The following is a 13,932-nucleotide window of genomic DNA, read 5'->3' as shown; positions in this document are numbered from 1 at the left end:
GCATTGTTGAGCAATCTGCTAATGTGCAGTAGGAACATAGGACAAACAAGGAAACCCAGACTCTACCAGAGGTCAGTGTAGAGGAAGCAGATCATCAGGTGATAAATAACACTAGAGGAAATTCCCTACAATTTATCAGTGGTCATCTCAAAAGAGAAAATTCTTATGAAGACAAGGCAAACACCTCAAACTGTCCTCACATCTAAGACTCTGTTTGCCACTCAGCTACTCAAAATACAGCCACACCTGCTACTGGTGTGATAATCAGACTTATGGAACCAAGTTAGGAAGTATCTAGAGAGGGTGGTATGGTACAGGAGTTCCCATGGTACTGTCATCCATAAAATAAAAGGAAAAGTCCTAATATCCACCCCATCTATGATCTGCTGGAACATGTAAAGGGGCCAGACCTGCAGACCCAAAGCTACCTGATCTCCACTGGGAAACAACAGGATATCCAAGACGAGTCCCAATGAGGGCCCAGCATTGATAGTATAGCAGAAACCAGAGTCCTTGAACCAGACTCTTTGCAATGAACACTTGCAAATAAAGATATGTGGATAAAAGTTTACGGCATGACTTGTGTCACACTATAGCTTCCATGACAAGTTTTTTCCCTTTTTTCTTTCTTTTCTCTTAAATCTTATTTTATTTTTTGGGGGAGGGCTATATTGCAAAGACAGAGGGTAAATACAAGTTGACTCAGAAAACAATGGGATAGAGATAAATGATGTGAAAGACACAAAGAGTAAATAAAAAGGAAGTTAAAGAAAAGACTTTGCCCTGACTTACTTGCTTTGTTGATACCTATAGAAGGCCTACCCCTTTCTGAACAGGAACAGAGGAGTGGATTGGGGTGATGGTGGGCAGAGGGGAGATGTGGGAAGGGGATGGGGAGGAAGGGAGGGGTAACTGTGGTTGGATGTAAAATAAATAAACAGACAATTTTTTAAAAAAGAAAGAAAAATAAAACACTGTCTCAGTGCCATTTTAAATCAGTGTTTCTCAAAATTTCCCCCAAAACCAGCCTTCTCTAGTTTCAGTCCACTTTGAAATAAGATATTTAAAAAATGTGAAAATAAATTATTAGCAAACTAAGTGAAAAGGAAAGGGCAGGCATGGAAACACATTCTTTGAAGTTTTATTATTTGGTTCATTAGACATGCAATTGCTGTGTCAAGATTCCACATGGGTTTCTAAGTACTCTACACATGTGGGCTTATCTAGTCTCTTGGATTTCTACAGAAAAAAAATAAAATTTTGTATTGTTTATTTTCCTTGGTGTATGTTAATTTTGAATTGCACTGTTTTCTAGGAATACATTTTCATAAAAGATTAATGTGCATGTTGCTCAGATCTCTGTAGTCCATACATACATCTTATCCCACTCTTGCCTATTGTTACCTTTGTTTCCTTAGATGGTTCCATTTCTGCTTTCATGCCATAGATGATTTTATAGTTTTATATAAAATCCAGGAATTACAAATGCAAAAAAACATAGAATGTTTGACTTTCTGAGGCTGGTGTAAGCCACTTAATATGGTTATTTCCAACAGTGTTCGTTTTTCTCAAAACAACTTTTGTTGCTTATGTAGGAATCAGAGTCTACTGGGCACATATATCACCTCTCCTTTTAAAGACAGGTGACAGTCAGTTCAGTGTCTGGACCTAGTCCCTAGCTGTCCCATGACCAACACTGCTGTGAGTCAATGCAGGAAGCTATACTTGAGTACTAAATGTAAGACTTGAATTCACACAACCAGGCTCGCCAACCACCATGTCCAGACAGGGCACCAGCATTTACCCTGTAAAGGGAGCATCAGGTTCCTGCTTAGAGCCAGAATCATAACTTTATTTATGACACTAGGTCATATTATAGTTGGTGCAGAGAGAAGAAAACAACAGAGATGCTGCCTTCTCTTGGTACCCAGGAAAGTCATCCCAATGAAGGTGATTTTGTCGTCATTATTTGTCATTATCTTTGTTTGTATGTGATGGGTGATACACCAGATGGTAATGGATAAAAACATTTCACATGGCTGAGCTGTTATCAAGAGGATATCATTTGCTAATTTTTTAAAAATTTTATTTCACTTAGATTGGCAATTTATAAAATCTGATATTCTATAGAAATATGATCAACTGTTTGGCTTCAATTCAACTGACAGTTGCAACATTCTTTTTTTTTTTTTTGACAGATTGCCTTTTAACTCTGTTCTTAGTTTAATGAATTTGTACTAAATTATTTTCAAGTACTACTCATTTATGATCACATGGAAATGCTGGTTGGCAAGCTTAAATTCAGTACTGTCTGATTCAAATTTATTTAGCATATGATAACAATAGACAGAGATAAAAGTTACTTTCCATGAAACTGGACTACGTGATGACTTCTGAGAGGACAATTTCCTTTTCTTTTTAATGGGTTCTAGACAGGCAGAGCAAAGCTTCATCCATTGGCCTAGGTTGAAATCCTAACTAGCCTCTACCACGTAGTGGCTACATTTCTTTCATGTTTGAAAAGTTTTGGTTTGTTCATTTATTTGTATATTTCCTGCTTTCATGTATTCATGCATTTTTAATTGCTAATTTCATTTAGATCTAGGAAATCTGAAAGGAACATTATTAAATGGATTTGTTTAATAGGACAACGTTATTTTCTGGGCTTAATGTCTTGAAATATTGCCAGTGGCATTTATGTCTATATAGTTTGACAGCTTTTTCTCATGCTGAAAAATAGATTTGGGGAAGTTAAATCAAATTTAAAAATCTGTGATTGCCATGACTGATTCTAAATACAAGAAAGAAAGAAAAAGAAAGGAAGGAAGGAAGGAAGGAAGGAAGGAAGGAAGGAAGGAAGCTTCAAAACCTATTTTTAGACATTCTTTTAATTAAATTTTGAAGTTTCACCAAGTCTCCTAGCCAAAGTGGAAAAAGCAGAGGGACTTGGGAATTTTCACCCTGGGTTTCACTCAGCTCCAGTTCCTATTCCAAGTGACACACAGGATGCCAATCTCAAATTTCTGCATTTCCTGGTGTTTCCAGATTCTCTGAATGTGCTCAAATTTCTCACAAACAAAACCTCAAAAGGTGTTGAGGACCATTTTGTCTTCTTAAATTAGGTCTTCCAGAATGTACTACATTTGAACTTCAAGTAGCTTATAATTTTAGAAATCAGAAATCTGCATTTGTCTTTTATAGTGTTCATTATTTCATCTGACTAGTAATATATACACTTTCAATCTTCAGTGTGCCAACATATAGAAACACTATTCTCTTTAAACTTGTTCTTTCTGTTTCCCTCTGTGTGCTCTAAATCTACTCATTTATGGTTATTTATGAGTGGGTGCATGCACACCAGTGTGCACAGTTGCATGGAGGCCAGAGATTCACACTGGGTGTTTCCTTCTATTGAATTCCAAATTACTTTTTGAGACATTCTCTCTCCTTTCCCTGAATCTGGAGCTCACTGGTTTACTAACTGGTGGCTACCTGGCCAACAGGCTCCAGAGAGCTTCCTGTTTCCATCTCCAGAGCACTAAGGGTTCAGGGGCAAACCACTTGGGGCCTCTGGAAGAGCAGTAGGTACTCTTAACTGCTGACACGAGCCGTCTCTCAAGAGATTATTTTGCACTTGTAAATGCAAAAACAAAAAAAAAGGCAAAAGCTTCTTGTGAGAACTGGATAATAAGATAGTATTTATAATCAGCCAACCAAGTTGCTGTAGTTTAGATCTGGAATCTCCCTTAAGAGACCCATGTGTTGAAGCCTTGGTCACCAGCTTGTAAGACCTTTAGTAGGTAGAGCTTAGGATATCAGACTGCTGTGGGTGTGTTCCTGAAGGGGACATCAGGACTCCCACCTCTTCCTTTCTCCACTTTCCAGCTTCCATGGACTGATCAGTTTTGTTCCATTACAAGCTCTCTGCCACAATATACAGTCTCATTCCAGAGTGAAAACAATGTTGCCAAATGACCATGGTTGAAAACTTTGGAAATAAGTGATAAGATAAAAACTATTCCTTTTCTACAATGACTTTCTCTGGAGTTTTGTCATAGCAATGAAAGCTGAGTAGCATACAAATTTTAGTAGGCATAATGGAAAAACACCCAAGCAGATTTGAAGTAATTACATAATTACCCTGATCTCAAGGAAGTGCAGAACAAGCCTCACTTAAGTATGGCCTACTCATAGTGACAAATACCGAAAAAAGAAAAAATAGAATAAACAGACATTTTATGATTTAGAATCATAATGCAGACTATTATAGCCAGGTGATTGATGTTAATATGAGTCATGACAAGGCAAGTGTAGAGCATTTATGAAATGTCATGCTAATAACAATTTTAAGAACCTGCCATGAAATCTTCTAGACTATCAAGGTAGTCTGAAATAAGCAAAATACAAGATGCTGTAACAACCAAGCAGAGAACAAAAATATGAAATATGCAATTTGGGACTGGAGTCCACAAATATAAAAAGGCAAAAAATAGGTAATATGAGCAAAATGCCAACTTTAGTAAGTAACAAAGGATTAATACCAATGTATCAATTATAAAACACATAGTATAAAAACATAAGATTAACACTAAAAGAAGGACTTGGAGCATACACCAATTGGTAATATCTACCTAGTAACTATATATATCTAATATATTCTAATATTTAAAGACACTTAACAAATAGTGATGAAGAAGAGATTAATTAGCATTATGTTTCAATAGAGTATGTAATACCAGATATATTATGAATATTAAATTATGCATTTCACAGTGTGGCCCAAATCAGGAATGGAAGACAAGATATAGAGAGATAGTAGAAGGGCTTTGTGAAATGGACAGCATTTTCAGAGAATCACAAAAAGAACTATGGTTTTTTTATAAGTGTTGTTGAGAGAAAAGATAAAACAGAGCAAAATGTAGGAATAATACAAGGTGGAAAGTGAAGACCACTTTCCAAGACACTGTGCTATCATATAGGGGACATTTGGGTTCTCTACCCACTGGACTTGGATGCAGTTAGTCCAAGGGCACTGGCCATGGCCAGTGACTCAGGAAGCAAGTGAACACTACCAAGAAGCAAGGCCAAAGATGGTGAAGCAGGATAAACATTAGACACAATGTCCAAGAGGGTCAAGCAATAAGAAGAAGGTACTATGAAATGTCAAAGTGAGATCCCTGGTGATTTTTTCCTGAGAGGAGCAAGCAGGTAGACTCATTCAGAACAGTAGAGGTGGGGAATTACACACCATTATTAATCATTAGAGGTGAGCTATTATAAACTATTATAAATGTGTTAGAGGTAGGCTATTATAAACAATGAAAGGAGTTTTCTAATCTACAACACAAATCATTGGCTACAGAATTAACAAGAAGTATGTTTGTCATACTGTAGTGTTCAGTTGTTCACAAGTACTCGTAGTCAGAACTTCGTAATATAGTATTTTTATGGTCTTTTGATCAAAATCATTATTAATGATTAAGTAAGAAAGACAATTCTAGGCATATGGACTCCCTGAGCCTGTTTTCTGTGGCTATAATGGAATCACTGTGAATGGGTTGTCTATGAGGGAAAGTTTGTTTGGGTTATGATTGCCAATGTTGGAAAGCATCAGATTATGATCCTAGTAACTGCTGTCTGCAGAGAGATGCTTGATAGTTGATCACAGCATGAAATAAGAGACAAGGAAGTAAATGCAGGTAAGTGAAAGAGGAGCAGACTCTCTTTTGACTCAGGAGAACCCTCCAAAACGTCATCAACATAATCACAGAGGCTATGTTCTCACAACCAAACATTTCTTAAGTGCCCTGCTTCTTCATACTTCTATATTTATTGCTAAAATTTGAAAAATGGGGGCTAGAGCGAGGGCTCAGCAATTGAGAAAATGCATAGCTCTTACTGAAGACCCAGGTTCAGTTCCCAGTACCCACCCACATAGCAGCTTACAACTGCATGTAAATCCAATTCCAGGTGATTGATGCTCCCTCTGGCATCTATGGGCTCCTGCACATCTGTAGTACTCTTACATCCATGAAGACACACAACTGCATATAAAATAGTAAGTAAATCTTTAAATTTCAATTGAAATAAGTGAACCATAAAGGGATAAATTCAAACCATAACAAAAATAAAATAAAATAAATAAAAAAACTCTAATGGCATTCTGTAAGAATTGCTGTTTATATGGACCTGGATTATAGTAGTAGGAAAAATGGTCTTAAAAATAGTTATACAGTGTTGACAGATTGATGTTAGATGCACAAAGAAGTATCAGTTATATATTCCCCAAATTTATAGGTTGAAGCCCCAATCTTCAGCACCTTAGAATACAGTGACCACATTTGCAGAAATGATCCTTAAGAATTCATATAAATTGAGGTCACTTTGGAGAGTCCACTGTTACAGGTGCCCTGAAAGGAAGAGGAAATGAAGACAGATATACACAGTGGATAGATAGCATGAACACACAAGGTAAGGTATCACCTGCAGGCAAAGTGAGAGGTCTGAGCACGTGAACTCATCCACACACACACACACACACACACACACACACACACACACACACACACACACATATTGATCTCAGCATTTCTAGGGAAAATAAAATTTTGTTGTTTCAGTCACCAATTTGTGGTGTTTTGTTATAACAATCCTGGCAAAATAAGTCAGTTATGAAATAGTAATGGCCTGTTCTGAAATTTGCAGCCTCATACACTCATTTGACAGCCTTGCTTATGACTAGAAAATGGAGGAGGGAGTTCTTGTGGGCTGTGGCAGATGACAAATCTTTCCACACAAACATGTCATTACCTGTTTGAGTCACCTCAAGGATTCATGATGAGAAAGTCTGTAATCATGACTCCTATATCTACCAAACTGAGAACAATGGGAAGTCAGAGACCACTCTTTCCTATCACCTCTTTATCTGTGATATGATAAAACAATACTTTATTAATACATACACATTGGTTAAAGGCATATACCAAGTTTGGAGTATTTTTTTTTTTTTTTGCCTTTTAAAGAGTTGGCTTAATTAATTTAAAGTGATACAGAATTCCAGAGTACAACAGAGATGAAACAGCTCTGGGTTTCAGACTGGGTTTACTTTAAATTTACAGCTGAGGTAGGAATTGATGAACACTAGAGACAATGATCCATTCTATTATTTATTATTATTTTTTATAAAAGTTTATTACAATGTACAACAGGCTCCAGGATAATACTTCATTCTGACTATAGGTGGCAAAGATGTTTTAATAGGGAATCCAGATGTTTAACAGGCTCCAGGGCAACATTTCCTTCTAACTGTAGATGGCAAAGATGTTATGGCAGGGAATCCAGATGTTTAAATAGGAATGGATGAGGGTCACCATCATCTCAGATATGAGGAACAGCTTACATTTTGCCAGATTTCTTATTTCCACCTATGGCCAGGGGGCCCTTGCCTGTGGCCTTGGCTTTTAGCTCCTTGGTTTCTTCTGCTCCTCTTTCTGTTTCTGCTTGAAAGCCTCATCTTCCTTGTCCATCTCCTTGGCCTGCTTCTTGGGCTGTTTCAGGGGATTCTTTTTGCCACCTTCATGGCATGACATGGCCAAGTTTGGAATATTTCAATTTTCTTTGTTAATTTTAATGAATATGGAAGTAAATATTTACAATGAATGCAGTCATTTACTTCTAATGTCAAGGAAATAAGCCAGAGGTGAGGTTTTTGCTTCTACAAAAAACTTGGTCTAAATGAAGTGCATTTTCAACCTCACATCTCTGTTTTTATTGCTTCTGAACCAGATGCATATATTTCCCAGCATAAGAATCAGTCTTCCAACACAATGTGAAATTGGTATCAGTCATTATTTGTAGTATTTTCACAGGTAGGAGCAATCAAGTCTTACCATGCCTTCTTTGTGTGTTGGAGTAACAATTGTCAAAATGAAAAGACACAGAAAGGAAACAGAGTCAGGATGAGACTTTCATCCTTAAAATATGTATCATGTGTCACCTATTTTGTGGTTGTCTTACATTCCCAAAACATCTTAATGAAATATATAAGGATGCTTAGTTTATTTCAAATGAAAACAGAGCTTTAAAATAGAAAGGGAGTGGATCTGGATGGGAAAGGAGGGGAGGGGAGGAGAAACTGGGAGTAATAGAGGGAAGGGAAACTATAATCAGGATCTAGTTTATGAGAAAATAATCTATTTTAAATAAAAAGGAAAAAAAAAAGAAACACATTTCAGAGGCATTTTACTCGGTTCCAGCAGCTATAACAAAGTAGAATAGGCCAAGAGGCTAATCTATAACAGAAGGCTATTTCTCAGAGTCCAAGGGGTTACATGTGTGAGTTGAGGTACAGTCAGCATGCTCCACTTCCAGTGGGTGCCTTCTACTGTTTACCTGCAAACCACCACCTTCTTGCATTTTCCTACATAGAAAACAGGTTCAGAAAGCCCCAGACCTTCTCTTGTAGGAACACTGGTCTGCCCACAAGACCTTTAGACTCATAGCTCAACCAGCCCCATAAGGTTCCATTTCCTAATGCCAAGGATTTCTGTACATCCATTGGATGGAAACAGGCTACAGAACAAATAAATGATCTACTAAGTTTTAGATCTAGAGTTTTGCCATAAATCCCACGTGCTTTAACTCAGAAGACACCGAATTTCAGAGTCAATGCTAACAATTTTAGATATGTAATAAATATTAAAGCATGGAACTTACATTTGTCTCCCAGGGATCTGAAGTGCTGCATGCTAGCAGGTCTTTTGTGCTATACAGCACAGAAATAACATGAAGCTACCACCAGGAGTAACTCAGTTTATTTAAGTGCTTTCCCCGGGTCATTCTTCTGTTCTGCATTTCCCTGGGACCCCTAAGTAGCAGGAAGTGTGTAGGGGGAAGTTTCTCTGTACCACCTAGCCCTGCGGTCCCGAATAAATCTCCCCCACCTGAGCTCTCACAGCTGCTTATAAAACAATCACTCAGAAGCTTAATATTAATTACAAACTGTATGGCCTATGGCTCATGATTCTTGCTAGCTAGCTCTTACAACTTAACTCAACCCATTCCTATTAATCTGTTTTGCCACATGGCATCATGGCATTAACTGTTGTCTTAGATCTTGCTTCTCTTGTTGGCAGCTTGGAGACTCTCCTCAGAGTCCACCTTTCTTCTCTCTCTATCTCTTTTGGATTTCCCACCTGGTTCCATTCTGCCCTGCCATAGGCCAATGCATCTTTATTTATTAACCAATGTGAGAAATGCATATTCACAGCATACAGAAAGACATCTCCCAGGAGAAGTGTGTGTTCCTTTGCTTTCCTTGATATAGCACTACTGTAGCAATGTATGGAGTCCCCTGTCACAAGCCTACAGCTTCATGATTTGTACAAGCCCCACTTCACTTCTGACAGTAAATATTGCACTGGAGGACACTGATTCCCTTCATATGGGTCGTTGAATCTTCAGATATTTCCCAGCTGAAATAATGGCATGGGATTTCATATTATCTACAGATTGTTATGTGATGTCACTGAAAACATTAGATAATATTATATATAAATATCATACGAAATACACAAAGTAAATCATGTTATGGTTAGAACACTGGGTCCATAAGGCAAACTCATAAAGTGCTTTTAGAGACATGCTAATGACCTTTGATGCTATCCTTAGAAAAATCACTTTGTACACTATATTGTAAGTATAGAGAAAAGAGAAGAGATGTACCTGTGCTATGATTATGAGAACAGTACTACAAACACAGGTTCCCATTGCAGAAACATTTATGAGCCAAATTTAGGATACGAAAATTACATAGATACTCAAAGGGAGGGGGATATTGATGAAATCTGGGTCATACTCATGGACCATATCCAGAAGGAGTTTATCCATCCTGTCACTAGACACTACAGTAGGTTCAGTCTCTACTCTGGGGTTGTGGAAGATAAATTTGCTTTAGTAATCTTTAGCTTACTCTCTGTATGTCCTTGTGACTATCTGTCTGTGGCCACAATCCTTCAGTTTATTTCGTATGTGCCTTCATCACTCCCACCTAGGCCTTGTTTTTAACATAACCACAACTCTGCTCAATATATTTTATACTCCTAGATAACACTCACTATACACAGTGACTCCCTTATTGTCTGTGTGACAGTGAAAATATCCCAGGCATGAACAGTTAAAGTGCTTTTTGAAAACTTGTTAGAAACAAGAAATGATGCCTTTGGCATTCTATATATTCTGCCTGCTGTTTTAGATCTTGCAGCAAAGCATCCCATAATGCTCTGAAACAATCTTATCAAATAACAGTTAATTATAGGAAATTCAGCACCAATTAGCATCCTTGCTAATGGTGATAATAATATTACCTCTTCATAATTTTTATGAGATGAGACAGGTCACAATTTGTGAAATGGTACCCAAGTCCCATATAGATTTCCAAAATGTGTTATATGTTATATACGTATGTGTGCGAAAATATCTAGAAGACAAGAAATTCAGAAATACAACTTCATTATATGTAAAAAAACGAAAGGGCTAATGAATATTAATGTAAGACTAGGGGTATATTATCAGTGCAAAAAGCACAGAAGATATATGTGCAGTCTCTGCAACTAGATACCTGGATTCAAATCCCAGCTTCTACATGTGTGCTGAAGAACCAAAGACTCATGAGGCTGAAGATTCACGAATAGCTGCTTTGATTGCCATGTTTAATAAGTTCGAAAATGTGCCTAGCAATTGGAAACCACACAAGTTAGATGTTATTAGTACTCTTTACAATAGTTATCCTTTTCAAAATCAATCCCTTATTTCTTTGATTTTCTGACTTCCTCCCATGTCACCTTTAACCTATCAATAAAGCTCTTGAGTCTCACCCTTGAACAAGAAATCAAATGCTGCAAATTCCATCACTCACGTTGCCACCACAGACTTGGCATGGGTTCTCCAGCAAGCAATGCATAGGATGAGTGAGGAAGTTTAAGTATTTACTTTGGAGATAATACTAGGAAACACCTGTTAGGATGCAGGGAGGTGAGTTAGGAAAGGGAATAAGTTAAAAGAATATGCTATGTATGCTCTACTGAGACAACTGAGAAACAATGTAGGACACATGACTCACGTTACCTACCCCAGGGTAGCTTGTGCACACAGGGCCATCCGTAAGCATGCAGGTTGTTGGCCTCCCTTTGGATTTCCATATTTCCCCTTATTTAGTTTGATGGAGCCATATTTTACCAAATGGAAGAAAACAATCATACCTGGTACACTCATGAAATTAACAGGCACAAATGGCCCTCCCAAGGTAGGCTGTTTCTGACAAGCCTATTAAACGATTATCCCACCTCCCATTCAAGATATAATATAAATAAAATGTGAGCATTCCTCTATTATCAACATATTTAGCAAACTTAATGAGTTTTAGAAATTAGGAATTATGCAACAATGTGATGACATAAATCATTTTATGATTGACCTGTAAAATAGAGACAGTAGAACAGATATCCTAAATGTAACAAAATGCAATTTTCTTATGGTTAATAATTTTGATAGTTCACTATGAAATTTTCTGTAAAATATCTTTCGATTCGTCTTTCATATTCCTCCTAAACATATACTTTGATTGTTTATTTAGCTTTCTAAGTCCTTTAAATATATTTAAATACATTTTTTTCTGCCTGCCTCTCTCTCAGTGCCTAATTTACCACTACTCCTTTTCTCTCAGACTTCCCAGTCATCCTATTTCTCGATCCTTCCAGACCCCTCTTAGGAGGCTGGCTCCTCCCTCTGAGTACTCTGCTCCTGCTGTCTCTCCTGCAGCTCCAAGCTCATCAGGGCCTGGACCTCTGCTTCTTCAGGACCTTGGAGCCTAGTGTTTTGTCAGCTTCAAGCTGTTTCTTTCTCAGCTGCAGCACTGACTTAGGGAGTCTTTCTACGAAACTTGTAAATAATTAATTATAGGTCAAATTTTTGCCACTGGAAACTTTTCCAAGTTAATAACAACTTTCTTTATCTCCAAGAAGAAAGTATGTTTTGGTGGTAATAGTGGTTAGCGACTTATTAATAAAAGATAAAGTCTATAATCGGAAGGAATATGTCTTCTACTTTGGTGCAACATGAAATCTGATACTATTTTTGATGAGAATTAAAAAATTAGGGGGGTAATACAACTTCTTGCTGTTTACACAGCCTGTCAATAGGAAGTATTATCAAAGGCTTTGAGAGACAAGTCAACCCTCAATAGGACACTAATACTTCCCCTTGTCTCTATTTGTTTCATTCCAGGTCTTATGATAACTTAAATAATTGAAGACAGGAAAGTGCCTGAAACAACCACAAAAACATCCTCACAGAATGAGTTTCTCATCCAGCTACATAAAATGCAGCTTCTTGGTTTCTCAGCTGGGTACCCTATCACTTCAAACTTATGCTGCTCAAGCAACCCCAGGGATGGTTTGTGAGCAGGAGTTTTGAGCATTGGGTCACTCTAACCCCAGAAGAATGACGGCTTCAAGGCAACAAAAGTGTACAGACTCTCTCCTGACAGATAAAATTGAAAGCCCAGCTAGCCAGGATCAAAGCGGACAGACAGGTAGTTTATTTTCTCTTGTCAATCTTGGGAAACACTATTTGTTGTTGGCATTTCAACAAGCAAGATTTATTGCAGGTGAAATGTTAATCTAGGGCCTTCTCTCCACCTTGGCCCAGGTCAGTAGGCACCCAGAGTGGTCATTCTGGAAAGTGGCATTTTCTAATCACCAGGGCTTCTATGAAACCAATGTGGGAAGTGATTGATGTGGACACAGAAGACAGCAAATGCATAAGGCAACAAAGACGTAGATTAGAGGCAAAAAGGAACATTCCATTGGCAATGAAGACAGGGCAGTTTCATATATACAAACAGACATGAATTAATAATGTTCCCATGTTTTATTCAGGAAAAGATATAAACATGCACACCACTAAAATGTGTGAAGAATTGAAAATAGGGTCTTTGTATTTAATAATTTGGACAATTGTTTTTTTTTTCCTTTGAAGTTATGAGGCTGAGAAGAGCTTCCTCACACCATGGGGGGTAAGAAGAAAGAATTCAGAAGGATTATAACATTAAAAAGATGCAAAATAAGAATATTAGAGTATTTTATGGATAAGACATTTCTAGTTTTTTCAAGTGATTTTTTAAAGACTCCTTTGAAATTGAGATTTGAATTATACATAAATATAGCCACAGGGCTGGACTTCTAAAATTCCACACCACAGTTCGATTGTAATCTAAAAGTGATACCAAGAATGCATAAGCCCAAGTCCATGTAACTTCTACAGTAAAAATAACTGATAGAACAGGGAGGGAAATGAAAAGCGTCAGCAATGCATCCCCCCCAGCATATCAAGCAGGTTTTCATAAGGAAGCTGTGGTCATCAATCACTACCTCATTACCAGCCCGTCATCTGGGCTTAAGCTAAATGTATTCTGGCTGGCTGCCATACTAAATGTTCAATGAAACATCCTTAAGGCTCTCTACAAGTTCAGCTGAAGTCACACATGCTATACATCAAAGAGGAACATTAGCGTTATCATAGATTAATAAATAGTGCCATTCTGGCAATGTAATCCCATGTTCTAGAACAATCTACCATCCCCAGTCTTATACTGCTAAAATAAACAATTGTTCTGTCTCCTGTGAGGTTTATTTAATGATAAATGCATTTAGGGATAATTAGTCATGCTGCTTGCAGATCTTAAAGATATCTATCTGAACTTGTTCGAAAACACAAGCATGGATGAGCTTCACAAAGTATTTTAAGATATACAGCATGTTAAAAGCCCATCTTGGACTATTAGTCATACTGGGACATGGCTATTTATCATTATTATTTTGATTCTCACTGGAGAAGTTTGAAACCAAACAATGGTCCAAACTTTACTGTCTGATT

General features: G+C 37.4%; 1 protein-coding gene and 1 pseudogene across 1 annotated transcript in view; both read right to left on the bottom strand.

The window, feature by feature from the left end:
- Dpyd (dihydropyrimidine dehydrogenase) overlaps nt 1-13,932 on the bottom strand; it is an 851,011-nt gene that overhangs the window by 517,302 nt on the left and 319,777 nt on the right. The gene's annotated exons all lie outside the window — the stretch shown is intronic.
- Nucleotides 6,380-7,589, bottom strand: LOC118585507 (annotated as a pseudogene).

Source organism: Onychomys torridus, chromosome 6, assembly GCF_903995425.1.
Source record: "Onychomys torridus chromosome 6, mOncTor1.1, whole genome shotgun sequence".
Lineage (NCBI taxonomy): Eukaryota > Metazoa > Chordata > Mammalia > Rodentia > Cricetidae > Onychomys > Onychomys torridus.
This window is presented reverse-complemented; position numbering and strand designations above follow the sequence as displayed.